Consider the following 14,446-nt stretch of genomic DNA (forward strand, 5'->3'; position numbering starts at 1 on the left):
GCCTGTCGTCCCTGAAGGAAAACTCAGAACTTTGCGAAACCAGGCGAGCGCACGCAACACCCGATTCCATAAAAGGGGCGTGCAAACACACACGGAGCCACAGACAACGCTTCGACTGTTAGAAACCACAGGTTCTCTCGGCACCACCTAATCTTCTTTCAACCAGTATGTCCAGGGGAGAGCGCGAACGCAGTCCCCCACTACCATAAATTATGCAGTCGAGATTCCCACATTTGGGGAATTCGCAGGGGTCAGCACAACCGGAGTGCAATGGCCGAGCCTCGCCCTGGGTGAACCACCTTCCTGATCATGGTGTCTCCCCTGCCAGGTAAGTATGAGTCCCCAGGCCTCCAGTCAGAGGCTACCCTATCCCTCTTTGCCGTCCTCATCAACGGTGACCCCCCTCCCCCACCCCAAGCAAAGGAAGGGCGTGTCCCTTCCATTACTTGACTGCGATTTCCGTGACCATGCCTTCAAGCCGGCAAACTGCCAAGCACCTACAGGTGCTGGTCGTATGATTAGAATGTCATCAAAAAGTTGATTTCTTTCACTAATTCCTTTCAAAAAGTCAAACTTGTATATTATGTACATTGCACACAGACTGATATATTTCAAATGTTTATTTCTTTTAATTTTGATGATTATAACTGACAACTAAGGAAAATCCCAAATCCGGTATCTCAGCAAATTTAGAATATTACTTAAGACCAATACAAAGAAAGGATTTTTAGAAATCTCCAGTCATGGAGTCGATCGGTCTGTGGCACTGCTCAGGTGTTATGAGAGCCCAGGTTGCTCTGATAGTGGCCTTCAGCTCTTCTTAATTGTTGGGTCTGGCATATGGCATCTTCCTCTTCACAATACCCCGTAGATTTTCTATGGGGTTAAGGTCAGGCGAGTTTGCTGGCCAATTAAGAACAGGGATACCATGGTCCTTAAACCGGGTACTGGTAGCTTTGGCACTGTGTGCAGGTGCCAAGTCCTGTTGGGAAATGAAATCTGCATCTCCATAAAGTTGGTCAGCAGCAGGAAGCATGAAGTGCTCTAAAACTTCCTGGTATACGGCTGCGTTGACCTTGGACCTCAGAAAACACAGTGGGCCAACACCAGCAGATGACATGGCACCCCAAACCATCACTGACTGTGGAAACTTTAGGCTGGCCCTCAAGCGACGTGGATTGTGTGCCTCTCCTCTCTTCCTCCAGACTCTGGGACCCCGATTTCCAAAGGAAATGCCAAATTGACTTTCATCAGAGAACGTAACTTTGGACCACTCAGCAGCAGTCCAGTCCTTTTTGCCGAGGCGCCTCTGACGCTGTCTGTTGTTCAAGAGTGGCTTGACACAAGGAACGAGACAGCTGAAAACCATGTCTTGCATACGTCTGTGCGTAGGGGTTCTTGAAGCACTGACTCCAGCTGCAGTCCACTCTTTGTGAATCTCCCCCACATTTTTGAATGGGTTCTGTTTCACAGTCCTCTCCAGGGTGCGGTTATCCCTATTGCTAGTACACTTTTTTTTTCTACCACATCTTTTCCTTCCCTTCGCCTCTCTATTAATGTGCTTGGACACAGAGCTCTGCGAACAGCCAGCCTCTTTTGCAATGACCTTTTGTGTCTTGGCCTCCTTGTGCAAGGTGTCAGTGGTCGTCTTTTGGACAACTGTCAAGTCAGCAGTCTTCCCCATGACTGTGTAGCCTACAGAACTAGACTGAGAGACCATTTAAAGGCCTTTGCAGGTGTTTTGAGTTAATTAGCTGATAAGAGTGTGTGGCACCAGGTGTCTTCAATATTGAACCTTTTCACAATATTCTAATTTTCTGAGATAGTGACTTTGGGATTTTCCATAGTTGTCAGCTATACTCATCAAAATGAAAAGAAATAAACATGTGAAACCTCTCAGTCTGTGTGTAATGAATGAATATGATATATACAAGTTTCACTTTTTGAAAGGAATTAGTGAAATAAATCAACTTTTTGATGACATTCTAATTATATGACCAGCACCTGTACACGAGCTGCGGTCCTTTAGACCAGTGGTTCCCATCAGTCAGGCGTGTTTGATTAGATGTCTCCCTGATCAAACACACCCGATCCAACTCATCAGCTCGTTGGTAAAGACTCCAAGACCTCAGACGGGCGCATCAGACAAGAGTGACATTCAAGACGTGCAGTGCTGGTTTGGGAACCGCTGCTTTGGAACAACGGCGACCGTTTCATAAGGGTGCGAGACGGTGCCACCCTGCCAGCCACCCCACCGCAGGTACATAGAGACTCCTTGTGAAGCTCCAGCGACATTCCCTCTGCTATTAACCACAACGATTTGCAGTCCCCCAAAAGGGGAAGCACACCGTTCCTGGAGACACTGCAATACCAGGTCGATGCGTGGAGTGGACGGAGCAAGCCCCGGTTCCGGCTCCATGAGCCAAAAATCCATTTAATATGTAGTCCCCAGATAGGAGACGTATCAGATATTAAACTGATAAGAACAGATACTACACTTGATCTTAGCCAAAAGGCCGAGAAGCGATGCCGTTGCCAAGCAGTGGGGGCAGAGCCGGCAAAGGCGACGCCCATCTGGGCCGCGGTGGGTTTCGTACTTTGCCTCTAGGACCACTGCTGTCGATCAGATCGTTTGTTAAATAGTGGAGATGATTTGAAACAACCTGCTTTCGCGAACTGGTCCTAGGTTTTTCCATCGACCTCCACAAAAGCACCGCAGTACAATTCTCTGGACTCCCTAGGTCGTTCTTGATCAGGAGGGGGGGAAAAAAAAAAGCTCAACTTTAACATTTGGATAGTGTGACGAGTCCCTCGTTCTTCCTGCTACGGCCGGCCAGTGGGTGTGGCTGGGAGACTCATCAAGTGAACCATGTACACCCGTGCTTCCCTCTATAAAGCTTGGGCTTTGTTTGGCGTGGTGTGTTGCTTGCTCCTGGGTGCTTTGGTTTTGATTTTGGTCTTTGTTTATTTTGAGTTCCTTATTCATTTAAATGTGGTTCTGTCTGATGTTTGGTTATTGATGTGTCTGACAGAAATTGTGTTTGGTTTTGTTGATTTCTTGTTTCATATATTTTCTTATTTATGCTGATAAATCTCTTTTCGTTGCAACCTACCAAGCTGCCTATGTCCTCCGTTTCATTTGTCACGGCTTTGAGCCGGTCGTGACACTAGCGACCACGGGGTCATTTAGAAAACGGCCATGGTCGAGTGCCCCCAAAAGCCTGTCGTCCCTGAAGGAAAACTCAGAACTTTGCGAAACCAGGCGAGCGCACGCAACACCCGATTCCATAAAAGGGGCGTGCAAACACACACGGAGCCACAGACAACGCTTCGACTGTTAGAAACCACAGGTTCTCTCGGCACCACCTAATCTTCTTTCAACCAGTATGTCCAGGGGAGAGCGCGAACGCAGTCCCCCACTACCATAAATTATGCAGTCGAGATTCCCACATTTGGGGAATTCGCAGGGGTCAGCACAACCGGAGTGCAATGGCCGAGCCTCGCCCTGGGTGAACCACCTTCCTGATCATGGTGTCTCCCCTGCCAGGTAAGTATGAGTCCCCAGGCCTCCAGTCAGAGGCTACCCTATCCCTCTTTGCCGTCCTCATCAACGGTGACCCCCTCCCCCACCCCAAGCAAAGGAAGGGCGTGTCCCTTCCATTACTTGACTGCGATTTCCGTGACCATGCCTTCAAGCCGGCAAACTGCCAAGCACCTACAGGTGCTGGTCGTATGATTAGAATGTCATCAAAAAGTTGATTTCTTTCACTAATTCCTTTCAAAAAGTCAAACTTGTATATTATGTACATTGCACACAGACTGATATATTTCAAATGTTTATTTCTTTTAATTTTGATGATTATAACTGACAACTAAGGAAAATCCCAAATCCGGTATCTCAGCAAATTTAGAATATTACTTAAGACCAATACAAAGAAAGGATTTTTAGAAATCTTGGCCAACTGAAAACTATAAACATGAAAAGTATGAGCGTGTGCAGCACTCAATACTTAGTTGGGGCTCCTTTTGCCTGAATTACTGCAGCAATGCGGCGTGGCATGGAGTCGATCGGTCTGTGGCACTGCTCAGGTGTTATGAGAGCCCAGGTTGCTCTGATAGTGGCCTTCAGCTCTTCTTAATTGTTGGGTCTGGCATATGGCATCTTCCTCTTCACAATACCCCGTAGATTTTCTATGGGGTTAAGGTCAGGCGAGTTTGCTGGCCAATTAAGAACAGGGATACCATGGTCCTTAAACCGGGTACTGGTAGCTTTGGCACTGTGTGCAGGTGCCAAGTCCTGTTGGGAAATGAAATCTGCATCTCCATAAAGTTGGTCAGCAGCAGGAAGCATGAAGTGCTCTAAAACTTCCTGGTATACGGCTGCGTTGACCTTGGACCTCAGAAAACACAGTGGGCCAACACCAGCAGATGACATGGCACCCCAAACCATCACTGACTGTGGAAACTTTAGGCTGGCCCTCAAGCGACGTGGATTGTGTGCCTCTCCTCTCTTCCTCCAGACTCTGGGACCCCGATTTCCAAAGGAAATGCCAAATTGACTTTCATCAGAGAACGTAACTTTGGACCACTCAGCAGCAGTCCAGTCCTTTTTGTCGAGGCGCCTCTGACGCTGTCTGTTGTTCAAGAGTGGCTTGACACAAGGAACGAGACAGCTGAAAACCATGTCTTGCATACGTCTGTGCGTAGGGGTTCTTGAAGCACTGACTCCAGCTGCAGTCCACTCTTTGTGAATCTCCCCCACATTTTTGAATGGGTTCTGTTTCACAGTCCTCTCCAGGGTGCGGTTATCCCTATTGCTAGTACACTTTTTTCTACCACATCTTTTCCTTCCCTTCGCCTCTCTATTAATGTGCTTGGACACAGAGCTCTGCGAACAGCCAGCCTCTTTTGCAATGACCTTTTGTGTCTTGGCCTCCTTGTGCAAGGTGTCAGTGGTCGTCTTTTGGACAACTGTCAAGTCAGCAGTCTTCCCCATGACTGTGTAGCCTACAGAACTAGACTGAGAGACCATTTAAAGGCCTTTGCAGGTGTTTTGAGTTAATTAGCTGATAAGAGTGTGTGGCACCAGGTGTCTTCAATATTGAACCTTTTCACAATATTCTAATTTTCTGAGATAGTGACTTTGGGATTTTCCATAGTTGTCAGCTATACTCATCAAAATGAAAAGAAATAAACATGTGAAACCTCTCAGTCTGTGTGTAATGAATGAATATGATATATACAAGTTTCACTTTTTGAAAGGAATTAGTGAAATAAATCAACTTTTTGATGACATTCTAATTATATGACCAGCACCTGTACACGAGCTGCGGTCCTTTAGACCAGTGGTTCCCATCAGTCAGGCGTGTTTGATTAGATGTCTCCCTGATCAAACACACCCGATCCAACTCATCAGCTCGTTGGTAAAGACTCCAAGACCTCAGACGGGCGCATCAGACAAGAGTGACATTCAAGACGTGCAGTGCTGGTTTGGGAACCGCTGCTTTGGAACAACGGCGACCGTTTCATAAGGGTGCGAGACGGTGCCACCCTGCCAGCCACCCCACCGCAGGTACATAGAGACTCCTTGTGAAGCTCCAGCGACATTCCCTCTGCTATTAACCACAACGATTTGCAGTCCCCCAAAAGGGGAAGCACACCGTTCCTGGAGACACTGCAATACCAGGTCGATGCGTGGAGTGGACGGAGCAAGCCCCGGTTCCGGCTCCATGAGCCAAAAATCCATTTAATATGTAGTCCCCAGATAGGAGACGTATCAGATATTAAACTGATAAGAACAGATACTACACTTGATCTTAGCCAAAAGGCCGAGAAGCGATGCCGTTGCCAAGCAGTGGGGGCAGAGCCGGCAAAGGCGACGCCCATCTGGGCCGCGGTGGGTTTCGTACTTTGCCTCTAGGACCACTGCTGTCGATCAGATCGTTTGTTAAATAGTGGAGATGATTTGAAACAACCTGCTTTCGCGAACTGGTCCTAGGTTTTTCCATCGACCTCCACAAAAGCACCGCAGTACAATTCTCTGGACTCCCTAGGTCGTTCTTGATCAGGAGGGGGGGGGGGGGGGAAGCTCAACTTTAACATTTGGATAGTGTGACGAGTCCCTCGTTCTTCCTGCTACGGCCGGCCAGTGGGTGTGGCTGGGAGACTCATCAAGTGAACCATGTACACCCGTGCTTCCCTCTATAAAGCTTGGGCTTTGTTTGGCGTGGTGTGTTGCTTGCTCCTGGGTGCTTTGGTTTTGATTTTGGTCTTTGTTTATTTTGAGTTCCTTATTCATTTAAATGTGGTTCTGTCTGATGTTTGGTTATTGATGTGTCTGACAGAAATTGTGTTTGGTTTTGTTGATTTCTTGTTTCATATATTTTCTTATTTATGCTGATAAATCTCTTTTCGTTGCAACCTACCAAGCTGCCTATGTCCTCCGTTTCATTTGTCACGGCTTTGAGCCGGTCGTGACAATAGCGACCACGGGGTCATTTAGAAAACGGCCATGGTCGAGTGCCCCCAAAAGCCTGTCGTCCCTGAAGGAAAACTCAGAACTTTGCGAAACCAGGCGAGCGCACGCAACACCCGATTCCATAAAAGGGGCGTGCAAACACACACGGAGCCACAGACAACGCTACGACTGTTAGAAACCACAGGTTCTCTCGGCACCACCTAATCTTCTTTCAACCAGTATGTCCAGGAGAGAGCGCGAACGCAGTCCCCCACTACCATAAATTATGCAGTCGAGATTCCCACATTTGGGGAATTCGCAGGGGTCAGCACAACCGGAGTGCAATGGCCGAGCCTCGCCCTGGGTGAACCACCTTCCTGATCATGGTGTCTCCCCTGCCAGGTAAGTATGAGTCCCCAGGCCTCCAGTCAGAGGCTACCCTATCCCTCTTTGCCGTCCTCATCAACGGTGACCCCCCTCCCCCACCCCAAGCAAAGGAAGGGCGTGTCCCTTCCATTACTTGACTGCGATTTCCGTGACCATGCCTTCAAGCCGGCAAACTGCCAAGCACCTACAGGTGCTGGTCGTATGATTAGAATGTCATCAAAAAGTTGATTTCTTTCACTAATTCCTTTCAAAAAGTCAAACTTGTATATTATGTACATTGCACACAGACTGATATATTTCAAATGTTTATTTCTTTTAATTTTGATGATTATAACTGACAACTAAGGAAAATCCCAAATCCGGTATCTCAGCAAATTTAGAATATTACTTAAGACCAATACAAAGAAAGGATTTTTAGAAATCTCCAGTCATGGAGTCGATCGGTCTGTGGCACTGCTCAGGTGTTATGAGAGCCCAGGTTGCTCTGATAGTGGCCTTCAGCTCTTCTTAATTGTTGGGTCTGGCATATGGCATCTTCCTCTTCACAATACCCCGTAGATTTTCTATGGGGTTAAGGTCAGGCGAGTTTGCTGGCCAATTAAGAACAGGGATACCATGGTCCTTAAACCGGGTACTGGTAGCTTTGGCACTGTGTGCAGGTGCCAAGTCCTGTTGGGAAATGAAATCTGCATCTCCATAAAGTTGGTCAGCAGCAGGAAGCATGAAGTGCTCTAAAACTTCCTGGTATACGGCTGCGTTGACCTTGGACCTCAGAAAACACAGTGGGCCAACACCAGCAGATGACATGGCACCCCAAACCATCACTGACTGTGGAAACTTTAGGCTGGCCCTCAAGCGACGTGGATTGTGTGCCTCTCCTCTCTTCCTCCAGACTCTGGGACCCCGATTTCCAAAGGAAATGCCAAATTGACTTTCATCAGAGAACGTAACTTTGGACCACTCAGCAGCAGTCCAGTCCTTTTTGCCGAGGCGCCTCTGACGCTGTCTGTTGTTCAAGAGTGGCTTGACACAAGGAACGAGACAGCTGAAAACCATGTCTTGCATACGTCTGTGCGTAGGGGTTCTTGAAGCACTGACTCCAGCTGCAGTCCACTCTTTGTGAATCTCCCCCACATTTTTGAATGGGTTCTGTTTCACAGTCCTCTCCAGGGTGCGGTTATCCCTATTGCTAGTACACTTTTTTCTACCACATCTTTTCCTTCCCTTCGCCTCTCTATTAATGTGCTTGGACACAGAGCTCTGCGAACAGCCAGCCTCTTTTGCAATGACCTTTTGTGTCTTGGCCTCCTTGTGCAAGGTGTCAGTGGTCGTCTTTTGGACAACTGTCAAGTCAGCAGTCTTCCCCATGACTGTGTAGCCTACAGAACTAGACTGAGAGACCATTTAAAGGCCTTTGCAGGTGTTTTGAGTTAATTAGCTGATAAGAGTGTGTGGCACCAGGTGTCTTCAATATTGAACCTTTTCACAATATTCTAATTTTCTGAGATAGTGACTTTGGGATTTTCCATAGTTGTCAGCTATACTCATCAAAATGAAAAGAAATAAACATGTGAAACCTCTCAGTCTGTGTGTAATGAATGAATATGATATATACAAGTTTCACTTTTTGAAAGGAATTAGTGAAATAAATCAACTTTTTGATGACATTCTAATTATATGACCAGCACCTGTACACGAGCTGCGGTCCTTTAGACCAGTGGTTCCCATCAGTCAGGCGTGTTTGATTAGATGTCTCCCTGATCAAACACACCCGATCCAACTCATCAGCTCGTTGGTAAAGACTCCAAGACCTCAGACGGGCGCATCAGACAAGAGTGACATTCAAGACGTGCAGTGCTGGTTTGGGAACCGCTGCTTTGGAACAACGGCGACCGTTTCATAAGGGTGCGAGACGGTGCCACCCTGCCAGCCACCCCACCGCAGGTACATAGAGACTCCTTGTGAAGCTCCAGCGACATTCCCTCTGCTATTAACCACAACGATTTGCAGTCCCCCAAAAGGGGAAGCACACCGTTCCTGGAGACACTGCAATACCAGGTCGATGCGTGGAGTGGACGGAGCAAGCCCCGGTTCCGGCTCCATGAGCCAAAAATCCATTTAATATGTAGTCCCCAGATAGGAGACGTATCAGATATTAAACTGATAAGAACAGATACTACACTTGATCTTAGCCAAAAGGCCGAGAAGCGATGCCGTTGCCAAGCAGTGGGGGCAGAGCCGGCAAAGGCGACGCCCATCTGGGCCGCGGTGGGTTTCGTACTTTGCCTCTAGGACCACTGCTGTCGATCAGATCGTTTGTTAAATAGTGGAGATGATTTGAAACAACCTGCTTTCGCGAACTGGTCCTAGGTTTTTCCATCGACCTCCACAAAAGCACCGCAGTACAATTCTCTGGACTCCCTAGGTCGTTCTTGATCAGGAGGGGGGGAAAAAAAAAGCTCAACTTTAACATTTGGATAGTGTGACGAGTCCCTCGTTCTTCCTGCTACGGCCGGCCAGTGGGTGTGGCTGGGAGACTCATCAAGTGAACCATGTACACCCGTGCTTCCCTCTATAAAGCTTGGGCTTTGTTTGGCGTGGTGTGTTGCTTGCTCCTGGGTGCTTTGGTTTTGATTTTGGTCTTTGTTTATTTTGAGTTCCTTATTCATTTAAATGTGGTTCTGTCTGATGTTTGGTTATTGATGTGTCTGACAGAAATTGTGTTTGGTTTTGTTGATTTCTTGTTTCATATATTTTCTTATTTATGCTGATAAATCTCTTTTCGTTGCAACCTACCAAGCTGCCTATGTCCTCCGTTTCATTTGTCACGGCTTTGAGCCGGTCGTGACACTAGCGACCACGGGGTCATTTAGAAAACGGCCATGGTCGAGTGCCCCCAAAAGCCTGTCGTCCCTGAAGGAAAACTCAGAACTTTGCGAAACCAGGCGAGCGCACGCAACACCCGATTCCATAAAAGGGGCGTACAAACACACACGGAGCCACAGACAACGCTTCGACTGTTAGAAACCACAGGTTCTCTCGGCACCACCTAATCTTCTTTCAACCAGTATGTCCAGGGGAGAGCGCGAACGCAGTCCCCCACTACCATAAATTATGCAGTCGAGATTCCCACATTTGGGGAATTCGCAGGGGTCAGCACAACCGGAGTGCAATGGCCGAGCCTCGCCCTGGGTGAACCACCTTCCTGATCATGGTGTCTCCCCTGCCAGGTAAGTATGAGTCCCCAGGCCTCCAGTCAGAGGCTACCCTATCCCTCTTTGCCGTCCTCATCAACGGTGACCCCCTCCCCCACCCCAAGCAAAGGAAGGGCGTGTCCCTTCCATTACTTGACTGCGATTTCCGTGACCATGCCTTCAAGCCGGCAAACTGCCAAGCACCTACAGGTGCTGGTCGTATGATTAGAATGTCATCAAAAAGTTGATTTCTTTCACTAATTCCTTTCAAAAAGTCAAACTTGTATATTATGTACATTGCACACAGACTGATATATTTCAAATGTTTATTTCTTTTAATTTTGATGATTATAACTGACAACTAAGGAAAATCCCAAATCCGGTATCTCAGCAAATTTAGAATATTACTTAAGACCAATACAAAGAAAGGATTTTTAGAAATCTTGGCCAACTGAAAACTATAAACATGAAAAGTATGAGCGTGTGCAGCACTCAATACTTAGTTGGGGCTCCTTTTGCCTGAATTACTGCAGCAATGCGGCGTGGCATGGAGTCGATCGGTCTGTGGCACTGCTCAGGTGTTATGAGAGCCCAGGTTGCTCTGATAGTGGCCTTCAGCTCTTCTTAATTGTTGGGTCTGGCATATGGCATCTTCCTCTTCACAATACCCCGTAGATTTTCTATGGGGTTAAGGTCAGGCGAGTTTGCTGGCCAATTAAGAACAGGGATACCATGGTCCTTAAACCGGGTACTGGTAGCTTTGGCACTGTGTGCAGGTGCCAAGTCCTGTTGGGAAATGAAATCTGCATCTCCATAAAGTTGGTCAGCAGCAGGAAGCATGAAGTGCTCTAAAACTTCCTGGTATACGGCTGCGTTGACCTTGGACCTCAGAAAACACAGTGGGCCAACACCAGCAGATGACATGGCACCCCAAACCATCACTGACTGTGGAAACTTTAGGCTGGCCCTCAAGCGACGTGGATTGTGTGCCTCTCCTCTCTTCCTCCAGACTCTGGGACCCCGATTTCCAAAGGAAATGCCAAATTGACTTTCATCAGAGAACGTAACTTTGGACCACTCAGCAGCAGTCCAGTCCTTTTTGTCGAGGCGCCTCTGACGCTGTCTGTTGTTCAAGAGTGGCTTGACACAAGGAACGAGACAGCTGAAAACCATGTCTTGCATACGTCTGTGCGTAGGGGTTCTTGAAGCACTGACTCCAGCTGCAGTCCACTCTTTGTGAATCTCCCCCACATTTTTGAATGGGTTCTGTTTCACAGTCCTCTCCAGGGTGCGGTTATCCCTATTGCTAGTACACTTTTTTTCTACCACATCTTTTCCTTCCCTTCGCCTCTCTATTAATGTGCTTGGACACAGAGCTCTGCGAACAGCCAGCCTCTTTTGCAATGACCTTTTGTGTCTTGGCCTCCTTGTGCAAGGTGTCAGTGGTCGTCTTTTGGACAACTGTCAAGTCAGCAGTCTTCCCCATGACTGTGTAGCCTACAGAACTAGACTGAGAGACCATTTAAAGGCCTTTGCAGGTGTTTTGAGTTAATTAGCTGATAAGAGTGTGTGGCACCAGGTGTCTTCAATATTGAACCTTTTCACAATATTCTAATTTTCTGAGATAGTGACTTTGGGATTTTCCATAGTTGTCAGCTATACTCATCAAAATGAAAAGAAATAAACATGTGAAACCTCTCAGTCTGTGTGTAATGAATGAATATGATATATACAAGTTTCACTTTTTGAAAGGAATTAGTGAAATAAATCAACTTTTTGATGACATTCTAATTATATGACCAGCACCTGTACACGAGCTGCGGTCCTTTAGACCAGTGGTTCCCATCAGTCAGGCGTGTTTGATTAGATGTCTCCCTGATCAAACACACCCGATCCAACTCATCAGCTCGTTGGTAAAGACTCCAAGACCTCAGACGGGCGCATCAGACAAGAGTGACATTCAAGACGTGCAGTGCTGGTTTGGGAACCGCTGCTTTGGAACAACGGCGACCGTTTCATAAGGGTGCGAGACGGTGCCACCCTGCCAGCCACCCCACCGCAGGTACATAGAGACTCCTTGTGAAGCTCCAGCGACATTCCCTCTGCTATTAACCACAACGATTTGCAGTCCCCCAAAAGGGGAAGCACACCGTTCCTGGAGACACTGCAATACCAGGTCGATGCGTGGAGTGGACGGAGCAAGCCCCGGTTCCGGCTCCATGAGCCAAAAATCCATTTAATATGTAGTCCCCAGATAGGAGACGTATCAGATATTAAACTGATAAGAACAGATACTACACTTGATCTTAGCCAAAAGGCCGAGAAGCGATGCCGTTGCCAAGCAGTGGGGGCAGAGCCGGCAAAGGCGACGCCCATCTGGGCCGCGGTGGGTTTCGTACTTTGCCTCTAGGACCACTGCTGTCGATCAGATCGTTTGTTAAATAGTGGAGATGATTTGAAACAACCTGCTTTCGCGAACTGGTCCTAGGTTTTTCCATCGACCTCCACAAAAGCACCGCAGTACAATTCTCTGGACTCCCTAGGTCGTTCTTGATCAGGAGGGGGGGGGGGGAAAAAAAGCTCAACTTTAACATTTGGATAGTGTGACGAGTCCCTCGTTCTTCCTGCTACGGCCGGCCAGTGGGTGTGGCTGGGAGACTCATCAAGTGAACCATGTACACCCGTGCTTCCCTCTATAAAGCTTGGGCTTTGTTTGGCGTGGTGTGTTGCTTGCTCCTGGGTGCTTTGGTTTTGATTTTGGTCTTTGTTTATTTTGAGTTCCTTATTCATTTAAATGTGGTTCTGTCTGATGTTTGGTTATTGATGTGTCTGACAGAAATTGTGTTTGGTTTTGTTGATTTCTTGTTTCATATATTTTCTTATTTATGCTGATAAATCTCTTTTCGTTGCAACCTACCAAGCTGCCTATGTCCTCCGTTTCATTTGTCACGGCTTTGAGCCGGTCGTGACAATAGCGACCACGGGGTCATTTAGAAAACGGCCATGGTCGAGTGCCCCCAAAAGCCTGTCGTCCCTGAAGGAAAACTCAGAACTTTGCGAAACCAGGCGAGCGCACGCAACACCCGATTCCATAAAAGGGGCGTGCAAACACACACGGAGCCACAGACAACGCTACGACTGTTAGAAACCACAGGTTCTCTCGGCACCACCTAATCTTCTTTCAACCAGTATGTCCAGGGGAGAGCGCGAACGCAGTCCCCCACTACCATAAATTATGCAGTCGAGATTCCCACATTTGGGGAATTCGCAGGGGTCAGCACAACCGGAGTGCAATGGCCGAGCCTCGCCCTGGGTGAACCACCTTCCTGATCATGGTGTCTCCCCTGCCAGGTAAGTATGAGTCCCCAGGCCTCCAGTCAGAGGCTACCCTATCCCTCTTTGCCGTCCTCATCAACGGTGACCCCCCTCCCCCACCCCAAGCAAAGGAAGGGCGTGTCCCTTCCATTACTTGACTGCGATTTCCGTGACCATGCCTTCAAGCCGGCAAACTGCCAAGCACCTACAGGTGCTGGTCGTATGATTAGAATGTCATCAAAAAGTTGATTTCTTTCACTAATTCCTTTCAAAAAGTCAAACTTGTATATTATGTACATTGCACACAGACTGATATATTTCAAATGTTTATTTCTTTTAATTTTGATGATTATAACTGACAACTAAGGAAAATCCCAAATCCGGTATCTCAGCAAATTTAGAATATTACTTAAGACCAATACAAAGAAAGGATTTTTAGAAATCTTGGCCAACTGAAAACTATAAACATGAAAAGTATGAGCGTGTGCAGCACTCAATACTTAGTTGGGGCTCCTTTTGCCTGAATTACTGCAGCAATGCGGCGTGGCATGGAGTCGATCGGTCTGTGGCACTGCTCAGGTGTTATGAGAGCCCAGGTTGCTCTGATAGTGGCCTTCAGCTCTTCTTAATTGTTGGGTCTGGCATATGGCATCTTCCTCTTCACAATACCCCGTAGATTTTCTATGGGGTTAAGGTCAGGCGAGTTTGCTGGCCAATTAAGAACAGGGATACCATGGTCCTTAAACCGGGTACTGGTAGCTTTGGCACTGTGTGCAGGTGCCAAGTCCTGTTGGGAAATGAAATCTGCATCTCCATAAAGTTGGTCAGCAGCAGGAAGCATGAAGTGCTCTAAAACTTCCTGGTATACGGCTGCGTTGACCTTGGACCTCAGAAAACACAGTGGGCCAACACCAGCAGATGACATGGCACCCCAAACCATCACTGACTGTGGAAACTTTAGGCTGGCCCTCAAGCGACGTGGATTGTGTGCCTCTCCTCTCTTCCTCCAGACTCTGGGACCCCGATTTCCAAAGGAAATGCCAAATTGACTTTCATCAGAGAACGTAACTTTGGACCACTCAGCAGCAGTCCA

General features: G+C 47.6%; 9 non-coding genes across 9 annotated transcripts; all 9 read right to left on the minus strand.

The window, feature by feature from the left end:
* Nucleotides 1–172: 172 nt before the first annotated feature.
* Nucleotides 173–336, minus strand: LOC137010169 (U1 spliceosomal RNA). The gene has a single exon (XR_010893241.1). It is a non-coding gene; the product is annotated as a U1 spliceosomal RNA (small nuclear RNA).
* A 2,001-nt stretch (nucleotides 337–2,337) lies between these two features.
* LOC137010171 (U2 spliceosomal RNA) lies at nucleotides 2,338–2,528 on the minus strand. The gene has a single exon (XR_010893244.1). It is a non-coding gene; the product is annotated as a U2 spliceosomal RNA (small nuclear RNA).
* An 863-nt stretch (nucleotides 2,529–3,391) lies between these two features.
* LOC137010181 (U1 spliceosomal RNA) lies at nucleotides 3,392–3,555 on the minus strand. Its single transcript, XR_010893253.1, has one exon. It is a non-coding gene; the product is annotated as a U1 spliceosomal RNA (small nuclear RNA).
* A 2,094-nt stretch (nucleotides 3,556–5,649) lies between these two features.
* Nucleotides 5,650–5,840, minus strand: LOC137010172 (U2 spliceosomal RNA). The gene has a single exon (XR_010893245.1). It is a non-coding gene; the product is annotated as a U2 spliceosomal RNA (small nuclear RNA).
* An 863-nt stretch (nucleotides 5,841–6,703) lies between these two features.
* Nucleotides 6,704–6,867, minus strand: LOC137010042 (U1 spliceosomal RNA). Its single transcript, XR_010893121.1, has one exon. It is a non-coding gene; the product is annotated as a U1 spliceosomal RNA (small nuclear RNA).
* Nucleotides 6,868–8,865: 1,998 nt separating this feature from the next.
* On the minus strand, nucleotides 8,866–9,056 carry LOC137010173 (U2 spliceosomal RNA). Its single transcript, XR_010893246.1, has one exon. It is a non-coding gene; the product is annotated as a U2 spliceosomal RNA (small nuclear RNA).
* An 862-nt stretch (nucleotides 9,057–9,918) lies between these two features.
* LOC137010193 (U1 spliceosomal RNA) lies at nucleotides 9,919–10,082 on the minus strand. Its single transcript, XR_010893266.1, has one exon. It is a non-coding gene; the product is annotated as a U1 spliceosomal RNA (small nuclear RNA).
* A 2,095-nt stretch (nucleotides 10,083–12,177) lies between these two features.
* On the minus strand, nucleotides 12,178–12,368 carry LOC137010174 (U2 spliceosomal RNA). The gene has a single exon (XR_010893247.1). It is a non-coding gene; the product is annotated as a U2 spliceosomal RNA (small nuclear RNA).
* Nucleotides 12,369–13,233: 865 nt separating this feature from the next.
* On the minus strand, nucleotides 13,234–13,397 carry LOC137010204 (U1 spliceosomal RNA). The gene has a single exon (XR_010893277.1). It is a non-coding gene; the product is annotated as a U1 spliceosomal RNA (small nuclear RNA).
* Nucleotides 13,398–14,446: the final 1,049 nt, after the last annotated feature.

Source organism: Chanodichthys erythropterus, chromosome 20, assembly GCF_024489055.1.
Source record: "Chanodichthys erythropterus isolate Z2021 chromosome 20, ASM2448905v1, whole genome shotgun sequence".
Taxonomy (NCBI): Eukaryota; Metazoa; Chordata; class Actinopteri; order Cypriniformes; family Xenocyprididae; genus Chanodichthys; species Chanodichthys erythropterus.